Source organism: Calidris pugnax, unplaced genomic scaffold (genome assembly GCF_001431845.1).
Source record: "Calidris pugnax isolate Ruff unplaced genomic scaffold, ASM143184v1 scaffold17, whole genome shotgun sequence".
In the NCBI taxonomy this organism is placed as follows: Eukaryota; Metazoa; Chordata; class Aves; order Charadriiformes; family Scolopacidae; genus Calidris; species Calidris pugnax.
The window spans coordinates 4,587,122-4,599,793 of NW_015090794.1; the positions used below are offsets into that span (position 1 = coordinate 4,587,122).

A 12,672-nucleotide genomic window follows, 5' to 3' on the forward strand; every position below is an offset into this window, starting at 1 on the left:
CCCTTCTGCCAGAGGCATGGAACAAACAAACCTGTCTCCTTAGGCCCTCCCATCACTGCTGCCATCTACCACCGCCTCCTTCCACATGACAATGAAAGAAGTTGTGAAGAGAAGTACTTGCAAAATTCCAATGGAAGCATCTCAAGCCAGCACATCCTCAGAAGGCAGAGTTCCCCACTGAGGAAAAAGCTTCACCACAGCCCAGGGCAACAGAGGTACAAACACGGAAATGCACCCATGCACATCATATGCAGGCACAAGGAAGAGACTGCAAATCTGGAACCTGATCCCAGCAGAAGCAGGATTCAGTCCTCTGTTCATGCAGCATGCCCTGGGAAACAACCACCCACATGGCATCACCAAAGCACTCAGGAAGCACAGATTGATGTTTAGCAGAAATTTGGTCTATGTTTTCAGAAAACCTCCCACCCCTCAGGTCTCTTGGTGCTTCCCTAGAAAGATGGTGAAATACAGCTAGATAGTGTCAGGTGTTAAAATAAAACCAAATAGCTCTTGCCTGCTTTTCCTCAATGCTCCCTCCTGTCTAACATCTCACTTCCCACCTCATCTGTGACATCTCATCCCTTTCTCTCACATTGGAAGCACACCATAAACGGAGTTGCTAACTGCAACTGTCTCTTCCTTCAAGTGTCTTTCTCCACTGCTACACATAACAGTATTTTTGCTCCCCAAGGTGCAGGGACAGGGTAGAAATTCACACTGAGAATGCACTACGAGGTGCCACATGAGGAGTAGTGAAACCCCGCACTGTGCTCCCCTGAGAACTACAGTTCCTTCTTGAGGCTACCAACATGAGACACGCTCTGTAACAAGCATACCAGTCCACCCTGCAGCTCAACAACCACAGCCTGCTCAAGAATATTTCCTTTCCCCATGCAGTACCTGGGCAGTCCTGGAGTGCATGAGGGCAAGAGTCTGAAAAGGAACATTTCAAAAGCAGAGGCAGTTCATAATGGGAAGAGTTTTGCCAGGAGGGCAGAAATGGCTCCAACACTGGACAATTTTTTCCCTTTGGCTATAAAGCTTTCCAGTTTTTGCAGGAAGACCTATCACCAGGTAAGACATCAGGGTAGGCCATTGCTGTGTCTTCTTCTGGCCTCAAAGTCCATAACCTGGACCTCATGGATTTTCATAATAATGTAAGGATTCCTGCAAGGAGCAGGTGGCTTGGAGCTCTCTGGTTCAGAGCCTCCCATGCAGTCAGGATTTCCAGAGCAGTATTTGTAATGCCATACAAGTTACAACCCATCCCCCTTGAAGGTGGCTCATAAGCAAGAATGGAAAAACCCTAAATCACACATCTTCTGCAGAAAGCATCTGATGCATCCTCACCAGACATCCAGGTGGGCATCATATGTTCCAGTACTGCTGGGAGCGTTCGCTACATGTGCAGGAAAATCCCTCTAGGAGAAACATACTGCTGTTTGTAGATTTTCCCACGTAAACAGCTCTTGTGTGTCTTTTTCTCTCTTTGAGATTATCACGGGTTTTTTTAACAGGTAGCAGACCACCTTAAAACTCCCGCTTTCATCAACACACAGAGAAAATCTGACCATTAATCTCCTGTTCACCCCCTGTGCACAGACACCATTCATTATAGCGGCTGTGGGAGTCACCCATTTAATTAATGAAGTAAGTGAGCGCTTATTTTTTGCTGCCAGAGGAATGCAGCATTTGAGAGAGAACCCAGTATTCCCCCCTCTTTACCTTGGTGTGTGCTTTACGGCGTGACTCACGGGTGGACACTGATGAGGTTACGCAGGATGCTGAAGAGACAGGCAGCACTGGAGCAAGCCGGGAGCTTGACTCAGGGGGAGACTGCCATGACTTGCTGGCAGGTTTGTAGGAGTGAAGTGTCATCCTAGATCAAAGTCTTCTGAATGATTCCCTGTGAAGAAGGGGGATAGAAAATAAAGCAAAAGATCAAAGCAGATCCTGGCTGCCTCCACCATCCCCACCTTCGTGTGGCTGCAGTGCAGCTCCTGGTGAGAGAGCTTAGGAGCCCTCAGGACATTGCTGGTTATGCCCAGATTATGTGGACAGTGGCTCTGGGTTAGGAGCCTCTATGGCATCCTCTGTGACACCATACCAAGGAGAGGACAGCCCAGAAGGGGTTCCCAGGCTAGACCATGTCCAAAGCCAGTGTTAAGAGCTCTCTATATGTTGCTTTCTACAACAGCTGAATCACAGATGGTGCTTCATTAAGCTTGAGATTCATCAGCCATTGTTAGTGTTGTACTCTCAGTAATAAAATAATCATTTAAAGAAAGCAGTTGTCAGAAGTAAGCAAGCCCACTGGCTGCTGGGTTTGACTTCCCCCACCAAGGCCTGGCAGACAGCCTGCTGCTTGCCAGCTCTGACGAGCAGGGCAGTGATGGGAAAACCCCGGATGGCTCTTTTTATTGTGAAAGCACTATATGAAGCTGCAAACATATCTGTCACCTTCCAGCACATTGTTTACCAGCTCTCTTCAACATTCCCCAAACAATATTTTCTAGAGACTGTAATTCAATACCTCACACCCCAGAGCTGTGGCATCAGCCCGGAGAGCAACATGATGAATGTATCGTGTTCCTCCAGGGCTTGGGCTAGGGAACCGGTTTGTGGTGTTCCAGCTGTTAATTATCCCTCTGCTTTTTGCTATTCTCATCCCAGCTGTGCCTCTGTATTTATCATACGGGTCTACATGCTCCAAAAACATTCTGATTGTTTTAAAGTATAAGGAGCAATTTACCCTTTCTGTGCAACACTGGGCAGCTCGGGGGATCAAATGGCAAGACTTGATCAATAAGGCGCTCACTAGATTAGAGGCACCAGGGCTCAGACCTCAAAGTGCCTGTTTAGAAGAAGTGCAAGCGAGAGAATGCTCCACGAATGTTAAACACAGACACAAATACGAACTTCCACCCCTCTCCTTTCCCCAGCCTGTGTCCCAGAGACATCCTCAGGTTAATTCCTGTGCCGAGACGGGCGCTGAAGAGTCCACCCAGAGCCAGGACGGCCCAGGCCAGGCTGTTCGCTGGGAAGAGCCATTCCTGCTTTTCCAGCCACAGCAGCATCAGCTTCGCTGGCAGCTGGTAGAAAGGGTCTGTGCCCAGGCAGCACCCACTCTGCCATTCCCCAGGACACTTCTGCTCACTCCATATCCCCACCACCGCTCACCCGCACTCCCAAACCCTTTGTTGGTGCATTTTCACAGCGTGCATTCCAGAGGACTAACTAGCAATACTATATAAACTTAAAGACGTAAAGACCGGTGCTAAGGGACATGGTGTAGGGGAGGACTTTGTAGAGTAGGGTAGATGGTTGGACTCGATGATCCCAACCTAGACGATTCTATGATTCTATGATTCATGTATTTTGAGTGAGTGTGTCTTACACCTTCATATACAGTATAATGCACTCTCCCCTTTCTCACTACTCCATTACTGCTGCAGGCTTTTTTCACATCTGCACTGATGTCTTTCATACATATTTTTTGGTTTATAAAGGCAGCTTGGGTTCATGTGAAACCTGAGGCCTGCCAAAACAGTCATGATGTACCCAACTTGGGATCCCTGACAGGGTGTCTCTCCCACTGCCCTCCAGTGGGCAAAAGGCTTCCTCTTGCCGAGGCACCACACAACATCTTGCTCCTTCCAGAAGCGAGGGGTAGCTGCTGCCTGCATGGACAGCACAGCGTCCTGATGCCCTCAGCACTGTAGAAACATTACTCCTCACAGACCCCCAGGAAACAGCAAAGCAAATACTATTATCCCCACTTTGCTTCCAAGGACCTCACACAGGTAATTAAGACTCATGCTGCCACTTCTTGAGCTGTGAATTGCTGATATTTAATGACATTTTCCAAATATTTTTAATAGAAATTTCAGGTCTTATTCCTAATCTGACATTTATCTTCTATTAGCATGAAAACAAATAGAAGGGCCTGAGAACCATTGCTTATATTATAAATGACTTTATTGTTGGTTTTATTACCTTCCCTATTAAGCTGTCACAATCTGTGCCTCTTCCCGTTTTTGTGATGACCAGCCAGTGAAATCTGTCATCTTTTCCATGTGATTTATACAGGACCCTAGTGATAACTTTATTCATGTGGAAGATAATTATCAGCTATATTATTAAGGTTGCTCAGTTGCCCTAGGGGATAATGTGTCAGAAAGGTTAAAATATTGACAAGCAATAAAACATGTATTATAATTATACAAGTGCCAGGACAGATAACTGGCTGTGAGCAAGGAGCTGAGCTACACTTTTGCATTTGCCCAGCAAAGCCAGTAATGACATGGTCACATCTTACACCTCCCACTAGGACTGCAAAAGTCCTAGACTGCCTCTTAGAGGGAACTCCAGCAAAGAATATACCCTCTCCTATTCATATATATTGATCACATAAACCCTGACAACCATGCCCTACAGTAAACTGGTGGATTATTCATAATTAAACAGGATGAGGTAGCTGAAATAGACAAGGTTTTTCCACAATCCTTATGTATTTCTTCCCACACCCCCTAAAAAAGTTTGTCTTCACAAGAATGGCAAAAGGAGAGAGAGCAAAGGATTGGCATCTCTGAAATGAAACATTGATTTCTTCTGGGATTGGAGCAGCAGGTGCATGCCTTATTGGCAAAATGGTATATAGGTATAATCTGAAGGACATTGCTGAGATAAATTGCCCTTTGGTTCAGGCACTAACAAAACGAAGTACTGAATAACTTGGCACTACATCTGAAGTGAAACTATAAACCTAACCCTGGTCATTCCTCCAGATCTACTATTGTTACATCAAGAAGAGTAGACAAGGGACTGAGGAGCTCATAAATAATTTCTCATGGAAAGCACGTACACTAGCTAGAAGAAATCTCTCTCTGAGAAAATGTGGAAAAGAGGTAGATTTAACCTACTTCAAAATGTCATTTTTTTGAAGAAAAAACCCCCGATCCACATCTCTTTCTTGATGTTTAAAGGATGTGTCTGTACCACAGCAGCATGTTAAGCACCAAGCCCTAGACTGGGTTTTGGGTAGCTGAAGGAATTTGCTGCAGCAAACCCTGCCAGTTCCCTCCAGTATAATTGCATTGAAAATAGTCAGTCACCTATGGATAAACATGACCAAACAAGAGCTGAAAGACATTTAATAAACTACATGGGTTAACTTTTTTGTGCCAAGGACTGTAGAAACTGTATTTATCTTAGGCTCTGTACATCTCACTGGATTTGTCCAGGGAAACATAATTAGAGGACTGAGGTCCTCCAGACAAAGGTCAGAGCTGTAGTCCAGCCAGCATGAGACACCCAGCAGTGTTTCCCTGGAATATGGGCTTGAGCCCTTCTTTCACTGCACCCTTTGAATCAGTCATGGACACCACAGGAGTCATCTAAGTGCTATTAGAATTAATTCTATAGAACATCCTTTCTCTGCTTGCCACAAGTACACAAGTGAGCACATACAGCTTTCTTCTCTTACTCAGAACCAAGAAACCTGACGCTGTAGATGCAGCCTTTGCTTTATAAGCACGGCCAGGCTGGGGTGCGTGGTGTCTTTCAGGACAGCCCTCTCTGGTGTACAGACCTCCAAAAACTTTGAAAGCCAGTGTTGCAAGGCCAGCACTGTCTCCCCGTGGGTCTTTGCTACTGAGCTGTAGCTGCTTCTGTAATACAGTCTTGACCACCAGTATAGTCGAAGGGAAGACTTGTCTGAGTCTGCATATTCTGAAATATCTGGGCACTCTGATTTACAGAAGCCAGGCTAAATGACCATCCTAGAGAAGGGTTGGAAGACAGACAGATACCTTGTAGTGGGCAGCTCCAAGCAGAGCCTCAGGTAGGGATTCCCACTGCTGAGCTGAAGGAAAGGAGACATAGAGAGCTTGCCTTCATGGACCTGGGGTGGTGCCTCAGGTAGGACACAGCACCGAGACTGGATGGACCACAGTTAACTTAAACACAGCAGGAAAAGATGACTCTTTAAGAAATGCATGGGAAATCATAAATGCCAAGTCAAATTAAGAGGCTGTTCTGGCCAACTGTAAATGTTATTTCCACTTTCTCTCAGGCAATTCTTGGAATGGCACGCACACACTTCACACATAAATATAAACTCCTTTCCTCCTTCTGTGGCCTAACGATGTTAACCCACAGCCACAGTGCAAACGAAATGCACTTCTGGAGGTGCAGGCTGCAGGTGTGAGAAGAGGGCAGCCACAGGCTCCCAACCTGCTGCCACGGCAGAACTGGAGGGACAACTCAGGTGACAGCTCCACAAGAGGCAGGGCATGCTACTCGGTAGGAGCTTTCCTGTGCTTGTCTTCATCCTGTTATTAAAATGCCCAAACAAAAACAAGGACTGAGAGGGACTGGTGTCAGCCTGGAGAAGACACAGGAAGACAGTCTATATATCCTCTCTCTTACCAGAAGCACTGAAGGGTGAAATCCCTCCTCCTCTGGGAAAAACCCTTCTAAAACACGTATTCACAGAGAATTAGAGAATACAGACCCTTAGAAGAAAGCATGCTTAAATAACACACCATTCCTTGCACAACGCATACAAATGCCTACTTTGGCTGTCTGAATGCTAACATCTAGCATCATAACACTTTCCAGAGCACCAGAAGACTGTCTCCACAGGACTATTACCTCTGACTCTTGATAAAACCTCTCCTGGAGTATTTTCTTCCCGTTGTGCCTTGCAGATGCTTCCCTTTTTAATTTGTCAGAGACAAGCAGCTGCACTGCTGAAAATAACATTCTTCAATAATGCTCTGTTTACTGCCAGATCTCGTTTCTCAGCTAGTACCGGTTCTGTTTATCCTTGTTTATCAGAAGGGCAAATTGCAGCCCAGGCCCATGGTTTAGGTTAATCTCACAAATATGTTCAAATAAAAATTGACTTTACACTATTGAAAGCTTTGTAGCTGTGAAAAGATAGGAAACATGAAGTCTTACTTTAGCTATGTATCCTCGCTTTCCAACTGTGATATCTTCTCTGAGCACAAAGCAGATTTCTACTCCTTACCAATAAAAAGCAGATGGCACCAATTTTGATTGTTACCTTCTCAGAGCTGCGAATGTTTTTGTTGTGCTGGTTCTATTGTAAGCTAGTTAGCTTCAAAGGTAATCAGATATTTAACATATCAGTAATTCAATGTGAAGTGCCTGGGATGAATGCAGTAACAAGCTTGTTAATTGTAATCTGTTTAGCCTAAAAGCAGTGTGGAGAGCTAGTTGAAGTTATGAACACAGTATCTGCTAGTCGGGGCAGAACGTCATTCCCAGAGGCAGGCTCCTGTCCCCATTTGCTCTCGTCAAGGTGACACCCAGCCTCTCCAGCCCTGCTCTCGCTGCTGAAAGCCATCTCACCCTCTGCAGGGCCACACCACGTAGTCGTGCCAGATGTGGGGTGACAGGGACAGCACATGGGAATGGGGCCCTTAAGAGCTGAGCCGACCCTCGCTGGCTCACCCACCTGCATCCCACCTCCTGCCTCTGCACTGAACCATGCTGGGAGATAAGGAACATCCAGGGGCTGTCCTGCATTAGAGAACCAGGGATGCCATAAATCCCTGAGGGCCCCTGACACAGGGCTACAACAAAGAAAAACCAGAGAGCACTGATGGTAGAAAGCTGCTTCCCCGCCCAGCTTCTGCCACCGAAATTGCAGCCAGGATGTATCTGATAGCATGCAGGTCACAAGCATCACCAGATTAGAGCTCCTGGGAACATACAAATCACTCAGCATCTTCAGGGAACGCAATACAGCAGGGTTAGGAAATTCCTCCTACCAGTTGCTGTCCATTTGTGCTATAGTCAGCACAGCCCTAGAAATCAATATTACTGCTCATAGAAATTACAAGCATTAAAGATGTTAGATAGAATGTGAACTTGTCCTTTCTTAGAACTAAATGTCTTTTAATGGCACTTGAAGCAGCCTAGAAGTAATCTGCCCTTACTGGATATACAATTGGAGCTGCTCTCCCTGCATGCTGTGAATGGATAGCACAACCAGTGCTTCGGAAAGGGGCACAGCAGCAGGGCAGGTGCAGAGGTGACCAAAGGAAGCCTGAGAAAAAGAGCTCCATCTCCTAGAGTCTAACACAGATCCACGTTCCACAGGGCACAGCAAAGCAGGGATGGTGCTGAGCCGTATCAGAGGAGACACGGTTTGCTACGTCACCATCAGCATCTTCTTGAGGGGATTCTGCCAGCAGGGACAACAAGCACTTTCATGGCAGGACCAGGCAGGGATGAGCTATGACAGCTCTTATTGCTACCAGCATGGCTGGGCTTCAGCTGGGCTGCCCAGACAAGATTCCCATCCCAGTGTGCTGTGTACCCAGTACACATTCTTTCAACAAGAAAGAGAAAGGCATCTCAAAGGCTTAGCACTCCCCTTACACCTCCTTAGACCTGGCTCCTGCTCCCCTGCTCCAATCCCATGATCTCAGGCTGCCGCCCGGAGAGAACATCTTCAGCTCCAGAGGAGACTAAATCCAGTGTTCCCTTGAGATGCAGCCCAAACACACAAGGGAGAAGTAGTCCTTAAACACAGAGTCTGTGGGGAAGCAACTTGTTTTTCTGCATATTTTCCTAGGAACACCATCAGCCTAACCAGCCCACAGGTCCTGGCCTCCTCCTTTACCTTCCCGATGCACTGTTACGGGCCTCTCAAATTCCTCTAGTGCTCCACATTTTGTTGGAAAAAAACATTTGGAGTTCAACTAACTCTTTCATACCATCTTCCAAATTTAAACATTTAACAGCCCCAGTTTATCACCCCCCCTAGTTTCCAGTAGAATTAAGTATTCTGTGTTTACTGCAGGATGTGAGTGACTCACCCATTTATTTCCTAATATAGATTAGGAATATCTCAGCCTTTCCTACACTGTCACTGCCAATCAGAACCTCGTCCTCAGCATAACTGTGGCTAATATTTCATTTGTTCTGGTATGCTTAGCACTGGCCCTAACCCAAAGATTCTTCATTGATACCAGTGCCTTCTCTCAGATAAAAGGCCAAATAGGTGTCAATTACCAAGTTTCTAATTTTCCCAATGAGATTCATATTTGTATCTTTTTGTGTTTTAATTGCTACTTTCATAAGATCTCTCCTGATCAAGAGGCTTTTTAATTGGAGTTGCCTGTGAAATTATGAACAAAAGGGGTATCTGCTAGAGTACCTTAAACAATCCCAGTGTTCGTTCATGATTATGTTTATGTTCTCACAGTTTTCTTATGATAGTATCATCTTGCAAAACTGCCCCTGATGGATGTGCCACACCATTCCAAATAAAAAGGCCCTGATCTGTTTTCTCCTGCCTGGGCAGGACTGTGGTGTTATTATCAAAAAGGTGTTTCCTTCAGGCCACTTCATTCTTTTAGGGGCAATCCTGTGTGGCCCTGGAGAGGCCAGTGGTCCCCATCCCCTCCCCTCAGCCAGCGCACCAAAATGAAATACCAGATCTGGTCTTGTATAATGAATGAATGAGTTGGACCCAGAAGCCTAATTAAACCTCTCCCGCTATTTCTCTCTCCAGCCAAGTCCTTCTGACATTTGAACACCAGAGCCTCAGATCTCTTCAAAGGAAGATGCAGGGTGGTACCAAGCAGCCAGCTCTCCTCCATTCCCACGCTCTCAGCAGCAGCTGCTCTCCCCTTGTTGAACCCAAACATCCCCTTAGCCCCCCTCCTCACATCTGTGATTCTGTGCATGAACTTTTGCCTTCATAATGCAGCAAGGGCTAATGTTTGATGACTCAGAGTAAGGTGAGGAGACAGGCAGGCACCAGTCAGAAAGCTAATAAACCCCACACTCAGTGTGGCTTGTTATTTACATTGGGAACATGAAGTTCAGGAGAGAGTATCTTGTGCCTCCTCCTAATAGCAATTTTGAGAATCCACCAGGGATCAGTTTAATGCTTTGGAAAAGGTTAATGTTGTTAGGGATTTACAGCTATATTTGAAATGGTTTAAACTATTATTTTTATTTCCTTGAGTAAAATGGAATCTCAGTGAATCGTGCAAAGTTAGATGGTCAGTTTGTGTCTGAAAGAGGTCGTTAAAAGCTTGGGTGGTTTTACATAGCACCTAATTCTGTCTGTCGGGCGGAGAGTGGGGAACTGCCATCAGCTCTGGGTTAGCTGCTACAGTTTGCTCCAGCCATGCCCTAAAAGTGCCTTTCTACACTCTCAGAGCAATGAGAGTGAGCACAGCCAGTGTGCTGCTGCAGTGCATAGCTGCTCCTGCCCCTCTCCCAGACCAACTGGTGCCCTGCCAAGCCTTCCTGCCAGCTGCTGCCTGCATCTATCTCCCCATGAGAGCCAGCATTTGCTCTCCCATGGACATCCTGCCTCCTGGAGCTGTATGGTCCAAAAAGAAGAAATTTCCACCCCAGGTTTACATTTCAGGTCTAGTGAATGTCCCATGCGCCTGTGCCGTTAGCGGGCAGAGGTGTCCCCAACGCCTCTGCTGCTCTTCCCACTCCTTAACTCCCATCCGAGGCATCTCCTCTCCTAGCACAGCACCCAAACAGAGGTGCTGCAGTCCCCCTTCATAGAGAAGCACCCCGACAGCCTGCCAGTCTCCCAAAGTAAATATCAGGGAGTGACAAGAGTTTTCCTTTCATGCAAGGACATGCACCTCTGCAGAGCCTGGCTTTGACCACTGGGCCAGTCCCCAGTCCTTCACCCTCTGCACCTCACCATGGCTGCTGGCACTTGTATTGAGGGACAGAGAGAAAGCAAAGCACTTCATGTGCTCCTCAGTCATCTTAAATTCTGATATCTGCCAATGCAGTTACTCTCCTGGGTTGCAGGTGGTGTCTCGTGGCCAAAAACACTGGCAGGGAAAGTCCACATGCGGGCTGTGCAAGAGCAGAGTGCTTCTCCAGAGAGAAGACGGAGAAAAGCATTTGCTTTAATAACTTGACACTGGCCACATGTAACCCCGAGAGCCAGCAGCTCTTTCCTGTGGAGGAAGTTTAGGGCATTGATGTCTCCTGCTGCTCATTTCAGGGGTCATCTGCTAGTCTGCAATTGAAGGCATTTGTGCAAAATGCTGTGACAATGTCAGCTGTAATTGCATCAGTCATGCCACACAAGACAAATGTGACTGGAGATGGCGTGTCAACCTCAGAAATTGCTTAAGACTGAAAAGCAAGTGGAGGAAACAGCAAGTGTTCAGAAACAATTATTTCACTATAGTAGGAATAATAACAGCTCTCATTTCCTACACAAAGTTCTCCTGGGAGATGGTGCAGAAAGCTGCCAGAGTCTCCTCCCTTCCCCATGGGATACTATCAGACTGAAATAAAAAACACAGAGCAAAGGTGTTGTATTTTCTTAAGGGAGGCTGAAATTCTAAGATTCACCTACCCCAGACACAGAAGCATTGCTATTCCAATTTCCAGTCTTCACAGCCCACAGATACCAGCCTCTACAGAAAATTTAGTTCTGCTAAGATATATAATGAAGGATTTTACCCTGCCAAACTCATCTGTTAGATAGAACACAATGATTTGTCACTGTTTCCTTCAGTGACGTGTGGACACACGTCTGATGGCATCCTGACTGCACGTGGGACTGGCAAGCCTGTGCTAAAATGACCTTACATTATCCCCATGGGAAAGGACAGGGCAGGTTTCCGCCTCGGCAGACTGTTAACCTTATACCAGCACTGCCTAGACCAAGCAGAAGGTGTGGGAGGGATTCTTCCTCCTAAAATTAAATAAACCTTATGTGAAAACGCCATTTTCAATGTCTTGAGCTGTCAATTGCAGGAGAAAGTGATATTGATTTCTACAGAAACTTTATTTAAGTGAGTGACCTATTAAATGAAACTTATTTGACACCAGATGACTCTTGCAATTTAATTCCTGAATGAAGTGATGTCTCTAAGGCTTTGTGATGTTCTTTATCTTGAACAATGAAAGGCATTTTCCTTACAGCCATTTGCTCATGTATCCCAGGGTCTTTGCTAACAAAGTCCTCCAAAGAATCCAGAATGCTTATACCTTCATTAGCAAACTCCACCTGATAAACAGCCCAGCACACACCAGTTCTTAGGAGCAAAGCTAAAAGGTGCAGAGAGCCCAAGAAGAACTCTCTGGCCAAGAAGACTCTCTGGCCTGCCTCTTGAACCAAAGCACTAAAGAAAGCAGAAGGATCCAGGACCTTGGCTGCCTGTACCTGGCCAGTGCTCATGCCAGGGAAGACCAGCTTGCTGCTGAAGGGCCAGGGTGACCTCTCAGCCCAGGACACAGAGCAATTCTCGCCAACAACACCCTGAGGGGATGGATCCTGCTGCCCTCACCACAGGCATTCCCCAGAGATGTGTGAAAGGGGCAGTTGGGGCTGCCTGGGCCCACCAAGCTCCCTCTTTCCACCCTGGGGGGATGGCAAAGCATCCAGCCCTCTGAGTCCTGTCCCGGCAGTCAAAGTCCTTATCATCACTGCTCCAGATGCTGCCCCTGCATTTTCTGTCAGCCTGTTTAATGTCAGGGCAATTTCTCTCCTGGATCTTCTGTCTGCACCAAGGTTAATTCCTCAGGAATGATCTCAGCAGCAAGCAGCCCCTGGGGACGTGCAGCAAACTCTTCCCTTGCAGGCAGACTGCACCCAGGGGCCTGGTGGCCACCGTGCCCTTCCCCAGCACCTGC

At 46.7% G+C, this 12,672-nt stretch overlaps 1 long non-coding RNA gene across 1 annotated transcript in view; it reads right to left on the reverse strand.

The window, feature by feature from the left end:
• Positions 1-1,736: 1,736 nt before the first annotated feature.
• LOC106884753 overlaps positions 1,737-12,672 on the reverse strand; it is a 35,183-nt gene continuing 24,247 nt past the window's right edge. The window contains exon 3 of the long non-coding RNA XR_001411280.1: positions 1,737-1,909. This is a non-coding gene — a long non-coding RNA (uncharacterized LOC106884753). The remainder of the gene's footprint in view (positions 1,910-12,672) is intronic.